This window comes from Rhinopithecus roxellana, chromosome 8 (assembly GCF_007565055.1).
Source record: "Rhinopithecus roxellana isolate Shanxi Qingling chromosome 8, ASM756505v1, whole genome shotgun sequence".
Taxonomy (NCBI): Eukaryota; Metazoa; Chordata; class Mammalia; order Primates; family Cercopithecidae; genus Rhinopithecus; species Rhinopithecus roxellana.
The window spans coordinates 75,148,601-75,174,423 of NC_044556.1; the positions used below are offsets into that span (position 1 = coordinate 75,148,601).

The 25,823-nt window shown below is 50.0% G+C and overlaps 1 long non-coding RNA gene across 3 annotated transcripts in view; it reads left to right on the top strand.

Moving 5' to 3' along the window:
- The window catches only part of LOC104664176, a 67,556-nt gene extending 42,612 nt beyond the window's left edge, over positions 1–24,944 (top strand). The window contains exons 1-4 of one of the 3 annotated variants that reach the window (XR_004058785.1): positions 2,683–4,241; positions 7,327–7,511; positions 9,039–9,214; positions 10,362–13,145. This is a non-coding gene — a long non-coding RNA (uncharacterized LOC104664176). Of the gene's footprint in view, positions 1–2,682; positions 4,242–7,326; positions 7,512–9,038; positions 9,215–10,361; positions 13,146–20,361 lie in introns of those variants that run through there. The other 2 variants (XR_004058786.1, XR_004058784.1) reach the window with 2 other exon arrangements.
- The last annotated feature ends 879 nt before the right edge of the window (positions 24,945–25,823 follow it).

The following is a 25,823-nucleotide window of genomic DNA, read 5'->3' on the forward strand; positions in this document are numbered from 1 at the left end:
ATAACTGGCTGTTTTCCACTGTACTCAAGGTTCCCTCTTTTGGCTTAAAGCCCCCCTCCCTCTGTCTCTGTACAGGAAAAGCCTCTTCCTTCTTTCTTGCCTATTAAATTCTCCACTCCTTAAAACCACTCCACGTATGTCCATGTCATTTTGTTCAAACCGGAGCAAAACCAAAAACCCTAGTGTTCTTCCAGTCATCAAAGCTGTATCAAGGGGGTCATGGGAAGGAAAAGATTTAGAGGGAAAATGAAACGAAACAAAGCCTTGCTGAATGTAGTGTTGTCATAGTTTTTTGCGAGTCATAGTTGGTCCATGCCGCACCCCTGAGATGGGGACTTATCTTTGCAAGGACTCAGCTTAGTTTTGCTGCGGTCATAGACTACAGTCGGCCTCTCTACAAATTCTGTGGCTTTGTAGGTTCCTCCTCTGACCCTGCCTCGCTTTCACTTCATCTCTCATGACTTATTTGCCTCTTCTCTCACTTCCACCCACCCGTAACATCCCCATCGCCATGGCAGTGAGCAGCCACGTCACTCACCAAGTTCATGGGGTGATGGGCCAGCTCTGTACCAAGCCTACTTCCCTCTAGTTCTCCCTCCTGAAGGAGGAGGCTCCCTGGCAGAGCTCAGAGCCCTTTGTTTATTTGATCCTGGGCTCTTGGATAAATCAGGAATGTCCTGACATGAACTTAGGCATGTTTTTCTTCCATGGAGAAGGAAACTACGGCAAATGGGATTTAAGTAACCAGAGGGCCATTCTGGGGGACTTGCTTTAGTGTCATCAAGGCCACCTTCCTTTGGTCGTCAGACCAGTAGGTAACTTCTTTATTGGCATGCTCAACCTTGGATCCCAGAAGGTGTGAATTTGAAGCACTTTTCCCCCTGCTGGGAGCCTGGCACAGATACTCTGGTCTTCTTTTAAAATTGTGTAGTGCCATGCTTGTCTTCCAAGTGGTCCTTCTTTCTGCCAGATGAAACTTTGGCCCAGAGTAGTTGCTTGAAGAAGGCTGCCTGGGAAGCAGATATGAGATAAGGTGGCTGCCTGGCCTCGCATTCTCATTCATCTTCCTGGAAGTGGCAAGGTTCTTGATGTCATAGACTTCATGAGTCACCTGACCCAGGACCTGAATATATCACTCACTTCTGGTCAAGTCTAGGCTCATATGATACAACTGGTTGTCAGGAACCTTTCTGCATTCTTTGGATGTAGCAGTGTGGGAACCTGACACTCCCTTGGTCTGTCTGGATATGTAGAGTCTAATGGCTTAGTATCTCAGTTGTTCTTGGAAGCATTTTTGGGTCTGGGGGGAGGGGCAGGAAAATGTTGGGGGCTCTTTGCTTGCCGCAGTGGAGACCTGTGAGTATCCAAAAACAACCCCACTCGATCTCTAGAGCATTGGTGGACCGCCCTTCCCTGGAAGTTTCCAGGAGTGTGGACATCCATGCATGAACATTGTGGAGGGGTTGGGGGTCAGCCAGTGGATGCTTGACTGACTTGCTTGACTACCCATGCTGGAGAGGAGAACCCAGTCATTGGCCACTTCAGGTCCAGGCTTGGCTGTTGCTCTGTTTTGCTGTTTTTCATGTTGTCAGATCTTCTTGGGAACAAATGACTCAGCAACCTGAATCTCTGAGACTTTATGGCCTAAGTACCTTTTGAAAAGAAATTGGACGTATCTACCTAGGCCCTAAAATTTTGAGCCCAGGAAGGATGGAGATCCAGACTGGTTTTACTCTGGATTCTTCAGGCTGCAGTTCAATTTGGTTTTTCAAATTCCTGCCCTGATAGAAGGATCTCATTTGTGGGGTAGGCAGGCAATGTTTTAATTACGCTTTTTGTCCTTAGGAAATTCCAGGGAGGAAAAAGTCCTGGTTTGTGGCCAAAAAGGCAAAAAACAACAGAAATCAGCTATGACTATAATCCTGGACTTGTCTGTGGCACAAAGAGTTAATGGGACAGTGGTCAGGGTGAGGAACATTTTTTCTCAGGGCTGGAGAAGCCCATATGGCTCAAGAAAAGATTTTGCAACATTTAGTATAGGTCAGCCCTGTCTGGGCGCTGGGGGCTGCCACTCAAAGAGTTAAGCTAGTCTTATGCCTGGGAAGGCCTCAGGGAAGGAGTGAGCCTGCAAGGACAGGGACCTCTATGCCCCAGAGCAGTGAGGTGCAGAAGGGGTGGGGTGGGAGGGGGTGAGCTGAAAAGTGTGGCCAAGGAAGCAAAGTGTAGGCCCAACTTTTTTTGCCTTGTTTGACCAGCCTTGGCACTGCCCTCCGGCTCTCCAGGGGAAAAGCTGCAGTTCTGCTCTTGCAACACAAGGAGCAGACTGGAGAATTTAGATCTGCGTCACAGAGCTCAGAGAGAGAGAGAGAGAGAGAGAGAGAGAGAGAGAGAGAGAGGGAGAGAGTGAGAGAGCGAGTGAGCAAGCAAGCTCCGTCGATAGGTCTGCTAGCAACAGCCGTGCTGCAGCAGAGAGAGAGAGAGAAATCAAGAAACAAGTCATAGCAACACCGGGCACCAGGTTCTGCCAGCTCACTTGCTGAGCGTTCAGAGATCTGTCGGGGCCAGAGGCCTCTGGGTAGCCTAGGCTAGGAGATGACACGCAAGGTGGCACGGGCGGTTCCCGCGGGGAGGAGGTGGGGTGGTGGTGGGGGGCAGGGGTGGGAGCAAGAGGTTGCGGGGCGACAGTGGAAGGTTTGATGGGACCAAATTCTGGAACATTCGGGACTGCGGCACCTTACGGCGGGACCGAGATTTGGGTCTGCGCAGGCGACGATGGGTGGTCCGACGGGCTTCAGGACTTGATGGCGTAACCCCCTTCTTCCCCCACGTATGTATTTGCTGGGATCAGGGGCGCTGTCTCTGTGTATGTGGGTGCTCTGTCTTTCTCACCTTCTTTCTCAATTTTTGCTATTTATTTCTCCTGAGGGAGGGTTTCTTCCCACTTTAATTTCTTTTCCCTAGTGTCAGCTGCTCAAGCCTGACCAGGGTAGAGGAGAGAGGAGTGAACCATCCCCTGCTTCCCACCTGACCTCCCAGCCTTTACCCTATTTCCTTCTAGTGGACAGACAGACTGGTTCTCCAAGTTGTTTGGGTGTCAGCGTCCATCTGTCTGTCCGTGCAGGTCTTGTGTGGAAGGTAGGAGAGTGAGAAGTGCCAAAAGGAAGACAGAGGGACAGTTTTTTCCCAGGGGTTGTCTTATTGGAAGGTCTGGCCCTGGGAATCTGAGGCTGGTGGGGAGCCGAGTGGCCAAGGTGGGGTGTGGGCTGGGAGAAGTGGGGTAAAGCTGGTAGGTTTGTCACTGCGTAGTTGGGAAAAGTGGGGAATGGTGACGCAGTCACTGTTGCATCTGGTTAGGAGCTCTATGGGGACAGGTAGTGAGACTCCTGGGGTCTCTGTGGCCAGCTGAGAGGGGTTAAGGATGAGCTGAGAAGGGAAGCTAGCATTTAGAGATTAAATGTCATCCTTTTGGCGTTGGAAAGTTGTTTACCTTGCGCTCTCTGTGTCTCCATGTTGGCTCCCTTCCAGTTCACATGTGATGGCCTTCCCTGTACTGCTGCATCATTAACTAAGTGACTGAGCTGGCCTTCCATTGGCCAGGGGAGGGCTCTCCCTCCAGACACTTCCTCTGATTGGTGGGTGGGCCAATGGCAGGTGAAAAGCTTTTTTTGATTGGCTCAGGGCAGGGTATCAAATCTGAATTTGCATTTCACTTGCTTAAAGGGGAGCGGGGAGAAGCCCAGCAGCTTTCTAAAATCTCTTTAGGGGTGTGCGTAGGCTCCTGTGTCTATGCCTGCTTTTGACTGCCCAGTTGAAGCCTCTTCCTATGCCTTTTAAAATTTCACGCACTATAAGGAGGAAGAGCTCGGGGCTCCCAAAACTTTTTATTTAGAGGGAAGAATCCTAGGGAGATGGGTATGCAGAGGGTTGACCAAATTGGAAGAAAATATTTATTCTGTAGTTTGGTGTTGGAAAAGGGAATTTTCCAATCAGCCACACCTCGGTGTTGCGGCAAAATAATTCTTGGCTCCCCTGGAAACGCATGGGCAAGGTAGGACAGAGCTGCTGCTGCTGATACTGCCACCACCCTGGGCTTCCTGCTGACTCTGGGCTACTCCCTGGGGACAACAGATTTGCATTGACGTCCGGGGCTGTCCAGAGGCCCTTAGGAGCCAGTTGTGAGCTGAGCCCAGTATGGGAAAGATCTGCCTTCTGGAAGCTACTACTACGTGGTGCTTGGAAAGGTGAGGATGGGGGACTGACCCCAGGAAACTGCTTGGAAACTGCGTATTTGGTGGAATTTCCAGAAAAGTCAGCGGGAGACGGGAGGTTTGGAGGCCCTGGGTTAGAAAGGTTTGTCAGTCTAGGGAATGAGGAGAATCAGAATAAAACTAGGGCAGCAGGCTGTTCGCCTTTGGTTGGGGGAGGGAGGCCTCGAAAAATCAGGGTCCCGACTCTCTAACCTGTCTTTGTCGCAGGTCTCACATTTGTGGGGAGGGGGTTTACCAAGACCTGCGCCATGCACAGTGGCCCCCACCCGTGACTGCGCATCTGGAAGCGCAGTGCGCCCTGGGTCTCTGGCCTAGGACGAGCACCGCCCTTCTTATTACATAACTGAGGGCATGGCACGCGCCTTCTCGGCCCTTCCTTGCAACCCTACCTTCTTGCTCCCCAGGGCCCATAGAGCTGGGGAGGGTCTGACTGGGGAGCAGTGAAGGTCTCCAATCCCTGGGAGGGCTAACTTTTGTCTAGTTACTGGCAGGAGCTAAGCTTGAGGACAAAAGTGGTGGTTTTCTAGCCTCATCTTGGGGAAGAGGCTACAGAACATCCTTCTGAGTGCCCCATACCACCTATGACCCCTAGGGCCTTTCTGGTGGAGGGAGTGGCACCCTTCTTTCACTTATGTCCCGTCTGATTTTTGAGAGGATGTTTCTGAAGGAAAAGACATGATGATTATGGGGGGCTTGGTTGGGAGGTAGTTTTGACAGTTTACTCCCCTTATCACTGGCTTCCCCTCCTTTTCCTGGGTGGGTTTATGATCTTTCTGGACTACTCTGATGAGCTGCCATTTTGGAGCCATTTCTGCTGGTCTCCGACATGGTGGCGTTGGTTTTTCTGTCCTGCTGTGCCAGTTCCGCAGAGTGGGCGGGGGGGGCGGGGGCTATGACGGAGGAGGGGAAGGGGGGGCAAAAGCACAGCAGAGGCGGGCACAGTGGTGGCTGCCGCAGTGAAGGTGGCTCCAGGGGCAGAGCCTGCCCAGTCCCACCCTTGGACACAGTCCTGGGTGGGGATTCAGGTGGAAGACATCTGGGTAGGGGTTCACCACCTGGGCCTGGCTTTGCCAGAGCGTGGGTTTCCCATGTCCTCATCAGCCTGATGCTTGGAGTAGTTCAGAAAAGCCGAGTGTCTGAATGAGAGTGGAGGCAGAGGCTCAGCAGCTCATCTCAGACGTGTCAGACCCGTGGTTTGTGTTCCCCAAATAGGCTCTGTCTCCAGCAGCCTCCCTGTGGGGACAGGGAAGTGAGGTACATGGCAGCATTGAGGATCTGTTCGGATGGTCCTGTCTGCTTACTGTTTGTCGTCTGTTTCTCCTCCATGCCCCCTGCCAGTGCCATGGTTCCAGCTGTAGTCCTCTTGTGAGGCTCCCCGCTGCCCATTCCCCCTCTCCAGGCCCTTCTGCGTGCAGCGGCCATCTTGTCTTTCTTGCTCAGAAACTTAAAATGGTTTCTCATCATTCCCAGAGTAAAATTCCTTCCCTTTAGCGTGATGCTCAATGCTATCCGTAACTGGCCTTAGGTTTCCTGTATAGCCTTGCTTCTCTCAGTTTCTCTTGGTGGACCACAGGTTCCAACAAAACCAGGCAACTTCCTTTTCTTGCTTTTCCTACCTGTTTTCACCAGTGATGTTTTCCATGCCTCCTCTCCTCTGAGCCACCTGTGGGAGTCTCACTTTCTCCGTGGACCTCTCCTGATTTCCTTTGCAAGAAGCAGTTCTCATAACCACCCTTGCCCCTTCGGCCAAACTTCAATATAATCTGTCCCTTTTTATGGTACTTTTGTTGTGTTGTTATTCTTTGTGTATAAGTCTTATGTCACCTATCACATTGGGAGCTCCAGGAGGGAGTCTAGAGAAAGGAGAAGGAAAACAAATACCTATTTGGTGCCTTCTGTTTGACAGATACCATGTTAGACACTTTCCCTGCAGTTACTTCCTTTATTTCTTTCCATAGCCCTGTGGGGAGCATCCCATGGCTACTAAGTGGCCTGGTCATGACTAGAACCCTGGTCTTCCAAAGCCTTTACATTTTTCCTCTCTGAATTATTGGTGTTTACAAGATGCCTGTTATGAAGTAGATCCCCAAAATTTGTCTATTTAAGGAATTTTTTAAGTCCCTAATGCTCTGACGGAGTTTGGATGGTCAGTCTTATGTCCATGGTCTGGATCCCTTAGCTGTTCCTTGACACTGTCATTAACTTTCTCCTCTTCCTTTGCAGTCAGGTTCACTCAAGATGATGACTTTTTTCTTGTAGCTGAAATTGATGGATTAACTGACTCAGTTATCCTAGTTGCCTTCCTCGTACAAGAGGAGGGAGAGGTGGAGTGGGATATAGCATCTTCAAAGCCAGAATAAGCTCCAGAATTAGAGAGCAGGGAGCAGAGACACTGGACTTCGACAGACCTAGGTTTTCATTGTGATCCTGCTTCTTCTTAGCTGAGTGACTTCAGACAAGTCATATGATTTCTCTTAAGTTTTCATGTCCTCGTTCAGTGAGATGGAGCTACTACAACTGTTATACAGAAATGTCTAATATATTGGCAGCAGATAGGTTCCCATCCCTGTCCGGTGGTTTATCAGGGACTTAAAATGGGAGTGTAGCAGAGGGCTAGAGAAGAAATGGGGAAGACAGGAGCTCCTGTGCCCTAAGTGGTGTCACGGCAGGGGCGCGGAGGAGGTAACCTAGGCATTGCCCACCTCAAGCCTGCAAAGGAGGTACTGTCCCCCACCTAGCGTAAATACCCCTTTACTTCCGCATCAGGAACATGCTGTGGCATGGAGTGGTGGGGGCTGGCGACAGCAGAGGGAGGGTCAGTGAGCTTTCCCGGGAGTCTTTTGATGCCAGTTAGTTTCCCTTCTTTCTGAATCTCAGCAGTGGCTGCCTGCTTCCTGATGCTGCTGCGTCCCATGGGAGGGGAGCTGGGCACCCTGAAGCCCCTCGTTACCGATTCGGGGGCCGCGGAGCAGAGAGTGACGACAGCCAGTGAGTCGTCAGTCGACGGCAATGGGGACCCTGATGACGGCTGCTTTGTTGTTTTTTTCCTCTTTGGAAGATGACTCAGTGTATCGGGAGCCGGGAGATGGAGCTCTCAGCAGAGTGGCCAGGATGTTCTGTCAACATGAAAGCTGCAAAAACAGCTCGGGGCTCTGAGCTGATCCTTAGCCGGTGGTCATTTTCAGGGAGGGCTGGACAGAGAAGGCGGCCACTGCCCGGGCATCAGGATGGGGGCAACACCAGGTAACTCAGCAGGGCTCTGGGAACCCTTGTATTTTAGAGTCTGTAAAGAAAATAATAGCTGTGTGTGTTATTAGATGAGCTTGGCAAATAGGGTCACTTTTTGAGTTCTTCCCACTAGTCCCAGATGACGGACATCGTCCTAGGGCCCAGAAAGTCCTCTGGGATTTTTCACTGTAGTTCTGTTTGTGATGGTCTTGGTGGTCATTGCCTTGAATAAAGGGCTGTTCGCTTCTTGGGGTCGGGGTGGGCCAGGCCGACGTCAGTGAATGCGGGCGCACCTGTACCCGGGAGAAGTGGCCCTGGTAGGGCTGTGGCGTCTTCAGAGTCCTCTGCCGGGCGGCGTTTCAAGATGGCGGATCCGCATCACCGTCACTAAGCTAAAGGCCGGCTCTTGGGCAGCCTCCATCAGCCTCCCTTTTCCATATTGACCCAAATCAGAGCTTCCCTTCTCCTCTTCATCTTCTTCATTTTCTTCTTAGGTGAAACAGTGGGCCTTGAGTTCTTGACCCTTTTAATTTTGTTTGCGTCATCATGGCGGCTGTGGGTTCTAGGCTTTTCTCGATACCGCAACCTTGCGCTATAGGCGCGTGATCCCCGTGCCCCGCCCCGCCCCGCCCCGCCTTCTTGCGACGGAGAGCGAAGATGCACCTCTACTGCCACTGAATGCCGGCCCAGCCGTCCTCTCCTTTCTCTCCTCTACCACCGCAGTGGGAACGTGGGGCAGAGGGGCAGACAGTTGTGTATGAGGATGAGGGACAGCCTGGCCCGCGTCCCCTCCTTCCTTTCGCTGGGTACTATTTTTCAGTCTCATGCTTTCCCACGGATGATGCTAGCAGTGACATTTGCCACTGAGCACCTCCTCTTCTCTCCAAGGACCTCCCAGGGTGACTCATTTGGGATCTCTGGTAGGAGTGGCTCCTGGGCCTTGGGAGCCAGAGCGGGGCAGGGAGATGTGACCGAGGTCACATGAGAGAGTTAAGCCGGGCAGGGAATGAGAACTAGCTATCCCCACTCAGAGTGCAAAGGCAGACACAGGCCCTTCATGTCATGTTTTGCACCCACTAGTCCCAGATGACGGACATCGTCCTAGGGCCCAGAAAGTCCTCTGGGATTTTGCAAGTAGAGAGCAGCTTAAGCTAAAAAGATTGTTTATGTATATGGATGTTGGAACCTTTCGTGTCTCATTTTCTTTGTCCCAAGCTGTGTATATGATAAGAGCCTGGATTTTGGGCTTCAGGCAGCTCTGTGGTCCCTCAGGTTCGTTTTCTGAAAGAGGTGATAAACAGGTCCTCCTTCATCTGACCCTGTACCCTCTGTCACTGGCCTTTCTCCAGGACATAGGTCCCATGTCATTTTGCCCAACATTGTCTTGCTTCTTTCATTGGCTGGTGGACAGCAGCTGAGGGTCATGATCCCAGAGCCACGTACTAACCCCAGATGGGACTCTGGTTGGGATCTGCTCAATTCATTGCCTGGTTGGCTCTCTGAGCTGAGCCCACCTGTCTTCCTTTCTCTTCTTCCTCACAGAGGACTCAGGAGAGCGCAGCTTGCTCTGTGAGTGGGTGACAACCTCTTGGCGACTCAGGCTCAGCTGAGGATGGTGCCAGTGTGCCGGAGACAGCCATCATACTGCCGGATAGAGTGGCTCACTTGCATGTATTTGGAACAAAAAAAGGAGATGCCTGGCAGCCCCGCTCTCTGCAGTAAGTATTCATCTGCATTCTTTTACATTCCTTTATTTCTTCGAACATCAGAAATGGATAGATGTTTATTGAGCCCAGCCACCTGCTATGCCTTCTCCATTCTTCTCCCACACACCCCGCCCTTAGTCCTCCAGAAGAGAGGACTAGATTGATTTTCTCATGCTACTGGATAGCTGCAGAGAAGCTAGAATTTGCTGTTCAGCCCCCACACATCCCCCTCACATTTGGGAGCAGTTGATTTTCCCTAAAACAGAGCCAACCGCCTGTGTCCCTCAGTGCGGAGTGTTAATGGGCTGCCTGGAAGGACCCTGTGTGCCCTCACGGCCCCCAGCCGGGAAATGAGGCTCCCCATTGGCTGGCAGCGGGAGGATGGTCCTTGCCAGCACCTAGCATGGTTCTCTGCCAAGTTCTAGCTCCACATCTCCAGGCTGGTAGGAACCTAGACTATATATAGCATTGTGCTAAGCAATTCTTATCAGACATGTCTGCCCTCCCCTGTGGGAGTGGAGCACTTCTATCAGAGAACCAGAACCTAGAGAGCATGAGCCATCTCCAAGGGCCTTTTATTCTGGGAAGGGGTGTGTGTGTGTATCTGTGTCTGTCTGTCTGGTTCAGAGCTGCTTACTTTCCTCCTGTGTTTCAGATGCTGATAGATTGGAAGGTCATGCTAGATGAAGGTGCTGATGTGGGATGAGGGCCAGGAGGGGCTGATAACTCTCCAATGAATATTGAGCTTAGAGGGAGAGAAGCTAGGGACATGTGACATGGCTGAAGGTACAGTTGTGCCCTGCATCAAAGACCAGCCTCCGCTTTCTCTTCCTGGTTTCCTGTTTGCCATGCTTTGCCCAAGGATGTCTTTTGACCTCTCTCTTCCTTCTTTCGGACCTCTTGCATTCCCTGCCTTCCTCTACCACTTCCTCCTCCCTTTGATTTTCTTTAGGATATATGAGGGCAAACACAGTGATTGGCATCCTGGATCTGTGTCTACTCTTCATCCTTACCCCTGTTTGGGGTTTCTGGAGATCTGGCTCCAGTTGGGCAGAGAGGGCTCAGCTGTCCTCTGGAGGAGTTTTGGTGGTGGGTGAGCATGTTGTGCTGGCTGGGTCAGGGCAGGGTGGGTTGGATACTCCCCTCTTTCCTCTCATAGGTGCTGTTGAGCCACCAATTTTTGTGGTTTTGTGACCACAAGTGCTGACTGATGTCACATGACTCCAGTCTTGTCAGTGAATCATCACCAGGCTGCTTACTGGAAACTGGATGCAGCAAGGATATAGGATTTAACCACTCTCTGCCTCCCAGGTAAGTCCAGTGTGGGCTTCTCCCTCCAGCCTTCCCCATTCTCCTTCCTTCCCATGAACACCATTTTCTTATTCCGTTGGGGAATCCTCAGACGTCTCCATTCAGAATCTCCCAAACAATTGTTCTCTTTTTTGCATTCTCCTCCTTCTGGCTTTTCTGTGAATGGGGTTAGTAACCAGCACAGGGTTGGGGGCAGGATGGGCAGCTGAAGTGGTCGGGCTGTGCGGACTTGTGGGAGATAACTGGGTAGTGTTGCTGGGTGTGGCAGCTGGCAGAGCATTTGGGCCTCCCACAGTAGCTGAATAGAAACTCTCCTTGGCTCCAGCATCCAGCAGGAGGTTCTGGGTTTAACCCCTCCGTAATCCTGGGAGCCTTCCTGGTGCCTGGGGATTCTCTGCCCTGTTTAGTCTCAGTGGATAGCCTGTCTTAACTCTAGATACATTTTGCCTTGATGGGGCTTAGTCTAGGTTGGTGGTCTAGAGTTTGGACTGGGCTGAGCAGTGGGCTTTGGGACTCTCCCTAATTTTGGAGTTTCTTTGAATGAGCCACTTTCTTCCTCCAGGCCTTCATTACCTTTGCCTTAAAAACAAAAAAAAAAAAAACAAAAAAAACCCTGGTCCAGTAAGCCATTGCAAAGCATCTCTAGGAAGTTGACAAAAAAATGCTTTTTTTCTGCCTCACTTGTTGCCGGTCACAATAATAGCAGTGGTGATTAAAAATGAAAAATGATGATGGCCTGCAGAATCGGGGAGGTCAGTGGCATCATTGATACAATTCACGAAGCAGACTCTCGGTGCCCGCACATCACTTGGAAGTCTCTCTCCTATCGAGTAGATGACTACAGCATTCTTGGCCAGTAAAGCCAGTTGAAATTAGCCAACAGCAGATTGGTCTGGGCTCTAAAGATGAAAGGAATTATGCTGGGTAATTTTCAGAGGTACCTATGGGATCCTACCTCTGGCCACACAGTGGTGGTGCCTCTCTGCTTATATGTTTCAGTGGGGATGGGGGGTTCCTCTTCCTAAGCTGCTCCCGTTGCTATCCAGGGAAGACTAGCCAATTCTGCTTCCTGTTATTTTTTTCTTCTCCTCTGTCCATTTGAGATGAGTCTCTAGGTTGGCTGTGAGCAGCCTGAGGGATCCAGGGCTGTTTGGAAGAATCTGGTGTCTCTTCCTTCAAGGACCCTGACAGTTCTCAGCCCTCCAGCAGTACTGCAGTGAGGGATGGCAGGAGTTGTTGGAGTGGAGAGATATCGACTTGGGTGTAGCTGGGGAGACTAAAAGGAGAGAGCCAAGTCCCTCAAGAAGTATTGGCTAGAGTCTGGCCAGCCCTGGCTGTAGGGCTGGAGCCAGACGTTGCTGCTGGCTGTGCTTGGGAGTCTCAGCCCTCACATGTGCAGTGCATCCCTGGGCATAGCTCTTCGTGACCCCCACTCCCACAAATAGCCCTGTCCTTGGTTAGATTGGGAAAACCAGGGTGGGAAGTAAAGGGGAGGTTGGTTTTGCTCCTGGTCATGCAGTTATCTCTGTGGCCTCTGATGTTTCCAGAATTGGGACTGGTGCTTCCCTGCTGATTTTCCTATTTTTGTCCCTCATCTGGTTCTTTTCCTCCTTGCTCACCAGCCTGGGTTCTACACACATGACATGGGGCATTGTGTGTTGCCAATGAGGATAGCAGAACAATTGGTATCCCCTGAGAGAGGGGCTGGCATATCTGGCACTTTTTTCTTGACCTTTGAATTTCTGAGGTCTGGGAGCCAGGAGGCAGCATTGGGCCTTTCCATCCAGGATCCAGCAGAGGTTAACAGAGCTGGTGGCTCTGGAGCCGAGGTGGTATGGCTTGGCTGGGAGTTGTGAGGGAGAGGCCCTGCCAGGGGCCCTGATTGGTCAGCACCTTCTCTATTCCATTGAATACTGGTCCGGTCAGCTCTGTGAATTGTTTAATTCATATCTTGGCTCTGTCCCCCGGCTCGAGTGTCCCTAAGGCTGCAGCCACAGCTTTAGAGAGGATCTGTACCTTGTGCTGGTCACTTTTTTGGGCATGTTTCTCCCTCTGAGATATGTAAGAGATACCACCGTTTCCCACCAGCTGGCTGTCTGTGGGAGGCCTTCATTTTGCTTTGCTTTTCTGAGACTTGGAGTGACTGTGAGGAAAGCATGGACTGAGTTTGCTTTCTTGCTGGCTCCTTCCCCAAGAGCTGCTCATGGGCTGATAAAGCCAGAGAACACCTCCAGGGCCCCATGGCCTGTGCGGAGCCCAGTACCATAGTGTCAAGCCTGTGGGGATAGAATGGGGATATGGGGGCAGATAGAGCCACGTGGGAAGGTGGTTATGTGTGGTTAGATCACAGGAGCAAGTCCAGGAAGGTGTGGGAGGACAAGTCCAGTGCTCAGCCAGGGCTGCCTATCGTGGCCCAGGATGGATGTATACATCTCCTGTGAAGGATTTGCATCTGAGTGTCTGATACTGAAGGCAGGATGGTGCCCCGATCAGGGTCTGTAATGAGGCATGAAGTTATGAGATGGGCATCAGAGTTTTTGGTCCAAGGGAAACTGACCTTTTTTAAGGACCCTCCTCTCCTTATCTGATTTCATCCTCAGAACAACCATATGACATAGGGGTCACTTCCCTTTTATAGTTAAAGAAACTGATTAAGTGACTTAACCCAAGGTTATGTATTTGGTAAGTGAGGTTATTGAGATTTAAATGCATGCACTTCTTATTCCAAAGCCTCTACGTTCTCCTTACTCTTTTGGGCTGAAGTCAGACATTTTTGTGAACTAAGATCCTCAGACGACTGATGTGAACTAGAGCGAAAAGGCAGACACCTGGAGGAACTTTCCAGTCACTGGGGACAGTTGTGCCACATTCCTTTTGGGGGAGGCAGGGCAGACGCAAATGCCCTTTGGTAGCCGTGGACAGGCAGAGCTGAGTAAGGCCAGTACATGGCGTCTGCTGCTGTGTATGGAGCCTCTGCTATATGCCAGGGGCCGTGCCAGGTGATGGAGATGCAGAACTCAACAAAGTCAAGTTTCCGCTTTCCTGGGGCATACATTCTAGTGTGGAGAGACACCGCTAATAATGATTTTTAAAAAGAATTCAAAAATGTACAGGATAGACATATATGGAGATTGTGTGGGGATGAAAAGGGGGACCCCCACACACATAAGGAGGAGAATCCAGATGATGGTCAGAGGAATCTAGAGACTTAGGAGCTCAGCCACCTGCAGCCACATCAATTGAGCTTTCCTTCAGGGAGTTAGGACCAGCACAAAATAACCCCCTCTTTTTTCCTAGGGAAATCCATCCAAGGTCCCCATAGCTTACAGGAACTTGTCATGAGTCAGGGATCAAGGTGGGGTAGATGTCAAGCCTTTGGTCTCCAGCAGACCGGTTCTCTCCTGTCTGCCATGGTTGCCGTTGGCTTTCTGCCTCATGCCCTCCCAGGCATCAGCTGACTTCTTTTCTCAGGCTGGCCACTGTGCCCCATACTTGCCATGCAACACAGGGAAACGTGCAGGTTAGATCTTTGCCGAGGCACTGGTCAAATGTTCCTGCAGGGGGCTGGTTCTGAACTCAGCCTGTCCTGCCAGGACAAGCCGTTCCCAGAGTTAATGGTCTCGCGATAGGGAAGGGATGGGCACCGGGCATAGAGAAGTGACCTGTGCCAGATGCTTGGTTGAGCTCTGTGTCTTGAGAGGCAGAGGCAGGTTGGTGGTGCTGGGGACAGGGCAGGCATGTGTCATGTGTTCAGCGCATGTAGCTCCAGGGCTCGGGACTTGTTTACTTGGTGGAAGAGACAGCGGACCTGCGGAGTCAGACCATGTGATTCTTCGCTCCTTGGCTGATCATGGACAGCTGACCCATCAGACTGCACACACTGCCATCTGCTGCCAGAGGTCTGAAGTTGCACAGGGATGAAGTAGTGTAGTTGGGGGTGCTCAGGGAGGAGGAGGGCCAGGAAAGTGGGGTTTGTATTGCTCTGTGTTGAGGAGTCAGCAGACCTTGATTCTGGTCCTAGCTCTTGTTGGTAAAAACTCACTCACTTTCCTCCTTTCGGCTCCAGTTTCATTATCTGTGAAATGAGGGGATGGAACCAGAATCTCTTTGGAGGTTCCAGCTTTATCCTGGGGCCTCCCTGAATGTTCATGGAGATCTTCCTTAGCCAGTAATTCAAGATGAGGAAAACTAGGCCCAGGTTTCCACAAGAGAAGGGGAGGGATCTTGATGACCTGTCTCAAAGCAGCTGAAGAGGTACGGTCAGAATTAGGGTGGGTGGGTGGGAGGAGGTAGATTTTAAAGAACCTCCCAGAAGTGGAAGCAGAGGGCTGGAGGTTTTGCGAAGGTGTTGATGAGGATCTACTGGGTGGCAGGGGACCTGGCTACAGGCTTCTCCCGGGAGGCTTGTTGGAGATGGGGTTATGTGGGAGCTGCTGGGGGGCTTGCTGTCCTGCTCTAGGAAAGATGCTCCATCCTGTCTGGCCCTAAACCCTGGAGAGAGAATGCAGCTGTGGGTTGAGGGAGGGTCTGTGCCTCTTGCTGTCAGGAAGTTTTCCTTTATATTTAGCCTTCTCTTTTCATGTGTTTTTTGAGGCCCTCGACTAAAAAATTTAATTTAATTAAAAAAAAAAAAATGAAAAAAATTTTAAAAAAATCTCAGAGCCACTGGTTCCATTTTGGCTTTTTAGTCTTGAGTCACTCTTAAAAAGATAGCAAAATAAAACACATGCAGGAAAGCTGAAGGTCCCAGGCCCAGCCAGACTGGGGCTAGGGGTGGCTGGGACTCTGGCCTAGCTTCTCCACGGCAGTGTTACTCCCAGACATACACCACTTCTGCAAGGCTGTGTGGGTAGGAGCCCCTGGGGCTGAGGGGGCACATCATGCAATCTGCTAAGCAGAATGTAGAGTTTTAAAATAGCTACATTTCTCCAAGACACTATCTGCTTGCTGCTTTGTGGGATGTTTACCTGGGATTAATAATAGCTGAGTGCCACCCCACTGCCAGTATGGAATAGCAAACAGCGATCTGGGCTAGGACTCAGGCAAGAGAGGAATGGAGTAATAACCATCGTGTCAGCTCATAGTTCTTTTCACACTTGCTGGCTCATTTGGTCCTCACACAACCCTGAGAGGGTAGGTGGTCTTATCCTTGTCGTTGGTAAAACTCAGCCAGAGAGTCCATCCTGCCAAGATCTAACTGCTTGTAGCTGCTTCTCACAGGTCTCCCATCCAGGTCCTCTGACTTCAGCTGTCATTTTCCTGGGGTTCTGACTAGTGGGTCAGTGACAGGAGTAGGGGAGTGGAGTCTTTGGCAGTTTCCTTAATTTCTGAAGGCCTTAGAGGGCCTAGAGATTCCTTTTCTATATGTTGAATGGGAAATGAAACCTCAGCATGTCCAGGTCCTCCAACTCTCTGATTCTTCAGACTTCTTGGAGCTCTTGTGAGAACTGGCTTGCACTTCTTGGCTGGGAAGCCAGCCACTCACCATGTGTTCTTGGAGAGGTTTCCTGCATTTGGAAGCTTCTGGAATATGTGATGCATCAAACCACTGTGACACATCTGTATGGCACTTCATGCCTATGGACACAGGCATGCTCCTACTGAGTGCAGCTCACTTAGAGATGAGGCCCAGTGTGGGGTCTTTGAGATTTTTTCAACACATTTGTAAGAGATGCCCTGAGCCTTGCCCAGCATGCATGTTGTGTGTATGCTACCTGTTTGCTGGCTAATGTACAGCGCCTGCTGGAAGCCTTGGCTAATGTACAATGTAAAGTAAGGGACTACAAACACTGGCTTCAGCACTGAGTGTCTGCTACATGATTGACTTGAAAAAGTAGGGCTTACCCACAGAGAGAAAGGTGGGTAAGAGAACTCATGGGTGTCAGTTTTCCTTAAAGGCAGAGCATAACCCCCCACTCTTTATAAGGGCTGCTAAGGCGGAGTATTGGACAGCAGGACTTCTTGGCCAGTTAGCCCTCTGAGTGACCTTTGTTTAAATAGACCTGAAATATGTATGAAGGGGGAAATAATGGTTTATCTTTATTTACAGCTGATTTAGCCACGATGGTTTAGACTTTTTCTGGGGATATTCCTTTAGGGCGATTGAGGCTGGACAGGGCAGCATGCATATGTGTCTCTGAATGTCTGTCCTTTTGTATTTCCGGAATACATCCTTGGCTCATACAGAAACCCTGTGATGGGGAATCCACAGCGGAATTGTTTTAGTGGATAAAGCCCTCTGTAGCTTCATGTGTGAAAATTTGTCATGTTGGACCCATGTTGGACCCAGTTCATTCTGTTCACTTGAAGGATGGAAAAGAGAATGGGCAGAAATTGCAGCAAGGAGAGTGATTTGGGCTAGACTTCTGGGAGAACTGTACATCACCTCTGCTGATGATTCCTGAGGAAAGATGAAGCTTTTTTATTTGAGGTAGGAGACTGGGTGTCCTCCACAGGATCCTCCCAGTCCAGAGTCTGTGGCACTTTGAGATGGTCCCTGGAACAGCATGAGGTCTGGGTGCCAGGATCTAGAGCAGGCATTTCTCTCCATCTTTCCCATCTGCCTTCAAGACAGGCCCAAGCTGGATGGAATTGAGGGGATGCATGGGCAGGGTACGCCAGTGTAGGCATCCAGCCTGGAACTTTTACCTTGTTTCTCTGCAGAGAGAACTTCTGGCACTGATCTTAAGGAACTGGTGTTATTTGCATATAAAAAAAGAGAAAGGCATGTTGTCCCTCATCTTTTCCAGGAAAGAGCCCTGAGCTGCTCTAATCCTATGATGCGGAGGGAGGAGGGCCATGTAGAGGACGCAGGGGCCAGACGTAGTTTGCTGGGAAGAAGGTAGGAAGTGGGAGAGAAACATCCCAGGGCAGGCCCACAACTCTGGGAGCCACGTTGCATGCTATACTAAAGACACAGGGATGTGTTCAAATGGGCCTACTATTTAGCGGTAACCCAGAGTCTGAAATAAATCAGTTACTGGCTAAATGAGAGTTGTATTAAATGTGGAAAATCATATATTCTTTTGTGTCATCACCACCTACAGATTTAGCATCAAAAGTCCTGAAAGGCTGAGGACGGTGAAATGAGCCCTGTCTGTAAGATCATGCTTATTTTATATTGACTTTTTGTCTCTTTTCGTTCCTATTTCCCACTCTTTCTTATTCCTTAGGTCTACATGAATATTTATTTATGCAGTTGTGTTATTTCCTTGGGATACAGTTCTTCCAGTGTCGTTGGCATCAATGAATGTGTGACTTTGATTTCAAGTGTAAACAAACCACTGGCTTACAGCAAGGACCAGCCATCTCTGAGACAAGGGCTCTGGCAGCTGCCTGCAGATGCCCTTCCCCCGTAGCCCTGTACTGTTTCGGCCCGATGCCTGAGATGAGAGTCAAGGATGTCCTTGCAGGGACCTGCTCGACCCCACGTCATGTGTCCTGCTTGGAGGGTGGTGCTCACACGTGCGTCTTCCAATCTTATTAGCTGGTACTGCTTTTCACCTTGACCTGAGGAGTGGTGTTGGAAGTTTGAGACTGTACGTACCCTGCTAGGGGGCTAGAGACGACAAGCCCAGACAGAGAAGAGGGGAACGCAGGCTCCTGGCCACTAGCCTCTCTCAAGACAGGTGGACTTTGTGTTAAGCGAACTCATGTAATCTTTTGGGCCTAATAGAAGTTATTTGTATTTTCTCTCCTTCTCTCTTTTCCCTCCTCTCTTTCACTCACCCTCCCCCCACTCCCCAGCCTCCAAAGAATTTAATCTGCTGGACAACAAACAATACTGTTATAAAACTTTGAAAACAAGAGGGCGCGGCCTCCCTGACAAGGAGAAGGGCATGCCGGGTAATGGCCCGAGGGAGCATGCCAGGCCTGAGATGGAGCCGGGCGAGAGCCCAGTTGGCTGGGTACCTGGGAGCCTGCCCCTGCATAGCCCACTAGCCGCGCCATCCCCAGGCCAGAGGGGAAGGAACCGAAACAAAAGGAGGGGCAGAGAAACGCTTGAAAAGGGAAGTTGCACATGTTCCCCTCTCTCTGATCTGATGGGAATGCACTAGACTGTGAAACTTCCTCCTCCACCTCTTCTCCCGAGCCCCTCCCTCCCTCTAACCCTCCTTCCTCCTCTTTCCTCCCTCCTTCCTCCTCTCTCCTCCCTCCTTTCTCCTCTTTCCTCCTCCTCCCTTCTCCTGCTGCTCACTGTTCTTGAGCCTGGCAGACAGAGGTCCTGATAGCAGAATGAGGCTGGAATAGCACCATAGGTGCAGCTACCAGCTGGGCCAGCCAAAGGAGAAGGAGAGAAAGTGGGCTCGCAGTTGGCTTTGGACTCAAACCTACCCTCTGTCTGGCCCAGCCTCCTTCCCTTTTATTAGAGAAGTGGAACCACGTCATGTCACAGGGTGTGCCCAGTCCATGTGTGTGGACCAGGTGTGTGCCCAGGTACTGGGGAGAACTGCCACTCAGAGGTTAGTTCAGGAAGCACCCTGGGCTTCCTGGTGCCCCCCTCGGGCTGTGCTCTGCTCTGGGGAGGGTGTTTGACTTGTTGAAATGCTCTCTCCTTTGAGATGCTGTGCTCTCCCTCCAGGGAGGAGCAGAGGCTGTGCTGTAGAGGCTGGTGCATGCCTCTGGAGGAGCTCTTGGGAACAGGAACGTGCTTCTGCCAGCGAGAGCAGCCATGCCATCTTGTGAATGTGGTGCCTGGTAGGATACTGCGTCTGTTAGTTACTTCTTGGTGGCTGAAGGAGGAGGTCACCAGCTCTGCCTTGGGGAGGTGCGGAAGCTGGGCTTTGGGGCATCTCCTTCCCTACCTCCAGAGGTAGATTTCACCTGAGACTGTGGTTTCACTTTTGAGTCCATCTTCACTGAGTCAAGCAGATGATTTAGGAATGACCAGGGAGCAGAGTTGGTGGTTTGCCTTTGGATCTGCATTGGTTTGGACCCGTGAACTCTGTGGTGGGCATTGTGTTTGTGTAATAGACCATTGGTATGCTCATTTTTCCTCTCGTGGAAAGCACTAGCTTCCTTGAAAGCAGTTCCGGGCGATGCCTATCCTTCTCTGCCAGAGCTGAGCCCTTCTACTGGGGGGACATGGAGACACCCGAGCCCCAGTCTTCATTCCACTCCTCCTCCTTCCTTTTGCCCTCCACTGTCTTTTGCTGTCCCCCCAGCTCATCCCAGGGGCAGGGTAACCTTCGTGCATCCTCCCATCCAGCCAGCAATCCCGACCCAGGGGCCCCGTGCCTGGACTGAGTCTAGGGTTTTTGTCAGTAGTGTTAAGGGATGGACGGAAAACTGAACTTTTAGGAGTGCAGCTGCCTAGGAACATAGACCTCCATACCTCTGACCTAGGGGAAACCAGAAAAACTGATACTGGGTCCACATAGGCTTGGAAGGCTGTTACTTCTTGTGTTGTTACCTGAGTAGCAGTTTGAGGGTCACTGTGGGTTTGGAGGATGTGATTCCCACACTGGGGCTCAGGGCCTGGGAAATGCAGTGGTCCCTGGGTTCTCAGTCCTCCTTTGAAGGCCACCCTGCCAGAAAGGAAGAGCCTAATGGAGGTTTCTGGGAACTTTGGGCCAGCCAGTAACTCCATGCTCCCTCCTGCCCACCCTTGGCCCCTCATGTGTATACCCTTCCTTTTATCACCCTTCCCTCTGATTCACAGCCCCCACCCCAGCAGCTAAAGACAGAATGTCCAGGCTGCTGCCTAGAATGACAGGAAGCTGGGCTGCCCTTTCAGTTTATACATGCAATGGCCTGGGACTGTCTCTTGAGGGCAAGGCATTCCCCTTTTACAAAAGAGCCTTCCCCAGGCCCCTCTCTCACCAAGATGAGCTCTTCCTTACTGCCAGGAGCCCCGAAATCAGCATTCCCAGAGGAAAGAAGATGGCCATCTGGGCTTGGCTTCCGGCTCCCCCCATCTGGCTGGAACACACATCAGTCACGTAAGTAGCTGTGACTCAGCACCCAGCGCTGCCTTGGCAGAACCTTCCCACGTTCTGGATTTGCACACAGTGTGGTAGCGCAGTACAAGCAAGCAGGGTTAGGCAACTGGGGGCCAGTGTCTGTTTGTTCAGTGGGTTTGCTTGTAGATTTCAGAAACGAGGATTCCTTCACCTTCTGTTTTCCTCCAGTGTTATTTTTTAGGTACCATGCTAGGCTTTAAAGACAAAGCATCATTTACAGAATGAAGCAGAAGCTATCTTTGCATCTCCAAACTGTTTTTAACCAACAGCCTATAGATTGTATTTAACCCTCAGATGTGTTTGGCCTGCACGGGTTTTGGTTTTGGTTTTGGTTTGAGACAGGGTTTCACTCTGTAGCCCAGGCTGGAGCGCAGTGGCACAATATCAGCTTGCTGCAACCTCTGCCTGCCAGGCTCAAGCAGTTCTCATGCCTCAGCCTCCTGAGTAGCTGGGACTACAGGTGTGTGCCATCACACCTGGCTAGGGTTATTTTAATGTATCTGATTTTGCATGCATTTAGACAAAATATGGCCTCTCCAGGACACTGTATTTCTGCTGCCTGCTGTTACCACTTCTCTGTCTCAGGTTTCCTGCCCAAGCCCTCTGAGCAGCCTACCTCAGCCTCCTCTCTTTACATGTGAAGACACTGAGGCCCATTCAGGGCAAGTGGCAGGTCCCTGTTCTCAGAGTTGGGGCCAAGCAGGTATTAAAACCATTGTGTTCTGATTCTCTGTGTGCCCAGGCAGATGAATGCCCTGGTGTGAGGTGGAGAAGCCTCCAGGTAGAATGTGGGGACAGAAATGGACCAGGCTGGAGTATAGCTCCCACACCTTTTCCCTGCATGGCAGCACTCACAAGACTGACATACCCACCCTTCTGGGTGGGTGGTTTTCCTCCCCAGACAGCCGTGCCAACCCTTTCACCTTCGGCCAGTTTGTTTGGAGTCATTAGGCTGAGGTGGGTAAAACCCGTCACCCTCCTTGGATGGCAGCAGGCTGGAGTTTTCATGGGCTGCCTTCTTACAGGTCTAGGTGGCCTTCAGGCATGGTGCCAAGGAGAGCAAGCCCCTTCCAGCCCTTGTCAAACTAACTGGCTGCTTCCTAGTAGGGAACAGCCACCAGCTTGTTTCAGCGAAGAGTCATTGCTCAGCTAACTCTGAGAGGAGAAAACTGGTTCTGTTGGGAGGGCTGAGACGTGAAGGGCCCCTTTTATCCAGTGGAATTGGAAAGGCAAAGGATTTCAATACGTGATTTTTCCTCCACTTCTTTTACAGTGTTTAATTAAAGTGATGCGTTGTTAATGACTTCTTATCTCTTCTTCCAGAGAGTTAAGAGTTAAATTTTAGAATCCAGGAGCGGGGACCCAGACTCGGGCTTCTGTTAACTCCCTCAGTGGCAGTGGCCCCCTGCTATGCACAGCCCCTCTGCTGGACTTCGAATGGTCCCTTACGGGTAGCAGGAGAGACGTTAAATAATCACACTGATGACCAAGTGAGATAAGTGGCTACTGAAGGAAAGAACTTGAGGCTGGCAAGGACCACTTAACCTTCTAGCAAGCCGGGTTAGACTCAGGGAGGCTTTCCTGAGCTGAGGGGAGGATGACTGAAGTTCCCTGGAGTGGTGATGGGTGGGGGCGGAGCTGAGGGGTGGTAGCTAAGGGAGGGTGAAGGAGAGTATTCCAGAAGAGACAACAGCTTAAGCAGGGCCTTGCAATGGAGGGAAGTGCTTTCTGATCACCGCGGAACACCTGTGTGAGGGCTCATAGGAGGGGGTTTGTGGATACTGGTAACTAGAATTTGATAAGGAAGGGTGGCTAAAATGAAAAGCGGAAAAGTGAGAATCTCATCAAATCCTCTCATTTTACAGGATTTGGACTCTCAGTAATAACTGTCCTTAAACACTCACTCCTGACCTTACAACCCTGGCTGTTAACCTGGTTAACAAGCCCCAGGTGTTGGCTGCAGTTGTCATCACTGAGAGCCCTTGTGTGCATATCTGCCCCGGCTCTCCCACCTGTGACTGAGGCTGGCAAGTCCCACCATGGGCCGTAGAGCCTAGCGCTGGTGTCAGAATCGCTTGTTGTAGGTTCATCTTTAGCGTCTTTCCCACAGCCACAGCCATGCTGGGGAAAGACGGCAGAGGAGCTAGAGGAGCAGGAGAACAAAGCAAGCTGCCTCAGACCACCCAGGCTTTCGCAGAACCCAGATCGTGCTCCTGTCTCTGCCTAAGTATAACGTGTTATGTAGTCAGTATGATCCCAATCAGTGCAGAAGTATCACCTAGGAATTTCCTACCCCACCCACCCTATTTTGTTCTTAATGAAGTTCAAGAACAAAATGAGATGATAGTCAAGTTATGGAGCAGGCTGCAGTGGGTACAAGGGAGGAAACGCAGTCTTTGGAGTTAGACCTGGGATCTGCATTTATTGGTTGTGTGACTGCAGACAAGTTATTTAGCCTCATTAAGGATGAATTTCTTCTGCAAAAATTGGAAAAATACCTGCCCCATATGACTGTTGTGAGAATTAAATACCACAACTTTTGATGTTCAAATTCTATTTCTTACTTCTCCTTCTAGCAACACATACTGTTAGTTCCAGGAACCATAAAAATTATAAGCCTGTATCTGGAGGCCAGAATAATTGGTAGGGAACCTAAAATACACAGTTTCTACTCTGTCTCTTTTCTCTTGGTTATGGTATCAGAGGAAATACACGTATTTTCTTAGCTTCAGACAACCAAAAAAGATGATGCTGTAAGGAGATGGGAAATCTAATTTGGAATACAGTGTGCAAATCTTATTTTCAAGCAGATTTTGAAAATAAAACTCAATTCTTATGTTAGAGGATTATCTGCTTAATACAATTATAGGGTACCAGTTTAAGTCACATCAGAGGTTAAATAAGATTGCAGATTAACGGGGTCGTGTTTGAATGTTCTGATACTTACAGATGAGGTGGGAAGGAGGAACGCATGCTCTTCTCAAATAAGACACATAGAAGAGTCGCCCTGGCCCAGGTTGGAACTCACCTCGGTGTAGCAGCTGGAGCTTCATTCCACAGGCAGATAGGGTGCTTGTGTCCTGATGAAGTAAGAGGATGTATCTGGAAACACGTTGTGTACTGTGAAATACTATACAAATGCAGGGCAGTATGAATGTAAATATTAATGTATTTTAATGATAATTTTGGCTATTTTATTTCATCATGTATAATAACTTACGGTGACTGGTGTGAAGTTAAATAGAATTAACCTAGAATTAATGAGTTTTGTATTGCTCTCACCTATTTGAAGCATCAGCTGTGACTTCCATGTTGCTTTGCGCAGCACTGTGTAACCTCCTTTGTGCCTTTCCCATGGAGCACTGTGTCGTATCACAAGTAGAACTGCAAGAAGACATTTCTCCTCAGGGCAGAGGCTGGGTCTTCCGATTGAATCTCCCTTCTTTCTTCATTGAGAGCCTCTTCTTCTGGAAGCTGGTTTCACATGGTGGCTTAGATTTTTCCATCTTTGTATCTAGCACCATTTGAAATCAGTGTTTTAGGAGTAAGAATTGCAGCACAGCCAAGGGTGGACTGCAGAGGAACTGCTGCTCATGGGACTGGCTCCTCTCCTCCTGCCACTTGAGTCTGTTCGAGAAGTCCAGGGAAGAACTTGAAGAGCAAAATACACTCTTGAGTTTGTTGGGTTTTGGGAGAAGTGACAGTAGGGAAGGGGGTTGTGTTTAAAATAAATACAGTGGCTTGAGCAGGGACAGAGGGCGTGATGCTATTTCTGTTGACTTCTCGCAGCCGTTACCAGCATGAATGTGTTGGTAGGGCCTTTGAGTGTGGCAGTTGTCATACTCTGTTGGATAACAGTGTATTGGGTATTGGTTGTCATGGGGCAGGGGAGAGGGCAGTACACCTGGAGGACCATTTTGTCCACATCAGCACCGTCAGTCTGCTCTTAGAGGATGCCCTGGAGTATTCAGCGTCAGTTGCGGGGCACCCGAAATCAGACTTGCCACCTGGACTGTCGAGGTGCAGACCCTGGGAGCACCACTGGCCCATCTCTTACACAGGCTGACCGATTTCTCCTGGTGTTCAGAGTCTGTTTTTGTCTAGCACCATTTGAAATCGGTTATGATGTAGGGGGAAAAGCAGCAGCCTCGAAGTCTCATGCCAAGTCTGGGCGGCAGCAGCCTGTGGTTTCCTGGAAGATGGATGGGCGGAGAATGGGGAAGGAAGATCATGTTTTTCCCTACTAACTTCTTTAACTGCGTGTATGATACGTTATTGCAGAGGTAAGAGATAGTTTAATGGATTTTAAAAAACAAATTACTATAATTTATCTAACGTTCTCAGTTCCATTTTGCTGAAATGTAGTATTGCTCTAAATTCTATAAATTGATTGCTGTTGAATTATCTTTCTGTTAAGAAGAGTCTATTCATGCATCCTGACCTTAATAAATACTATGTCCAGTTGATCATGTCTGTGTTTTTCATCTATTATTTCCCATTCATAATTCTGTGACGATAAGAAGTGGGTCCTGAAAAATTAATTTGCTATGCAGATTTTGCCTACTTCATAAAGAATTCAAAGTAGGTTACAGCCAGACAGACGTTAAAAATGAAACCCATTAAGGCAAGAATGAAATTCTGTGAGCCAAGAAATGAAATGAGAGAACAGATTAGGGAAGAGAAGAAATGTTGAAGATCAAGGCTGAGGGACGCTCCCTACTGAATGGGAAGATTGTCCTTGGTTCCCCATGGGCTGTAGACACAGCCCTTCTGCCAGCAACTGTTCCTGCAAGGAACTTGTGCTCAACTGAACATACTGTCGCATGGTTCCTTGGAGGGGCACAGCACTGATTTTACTTATTTTATAAAAGATTGAGTGATACTTTTGACTGTTAGTTTATGTCAACACTTGAAAACAAGGTGAGCCAGTTTTTTTTGTTTCTGTTTTTGTTTCTTTGTTTTAGAGGGAGTCTCACCCTGTCACCTAGGCTGGAATGCAATGGCATGATTTCTGCTCACTGCAACCTCCGCCTCCCGGGTTCAGGCAGTTCTCCTGCCTCAGCCTTCCGAGTAGCTGGGATTACAGGTGTGTGCCTCCACGCCCAGCTAATTTTTGTATTTTTAGTAGAGACGGAGTTTCACAATGTTGGCCAGGCTGGTCTCGAACTCCTGACCCCGTGATCTACCCGCCCCAGCCTCCCAAAGTGCTGGGATTACAGGCGTGAGCCACCACACTGGGCCCAGTGAGCCAGTTTTGTAAAGCTATTCAAAGATTAGCCAGATTTGACTTGATAGGGGATCAAGCTTGTAGGATTTTCAGGAAGGCAGGCTGTGGCCCCTGATCAGGA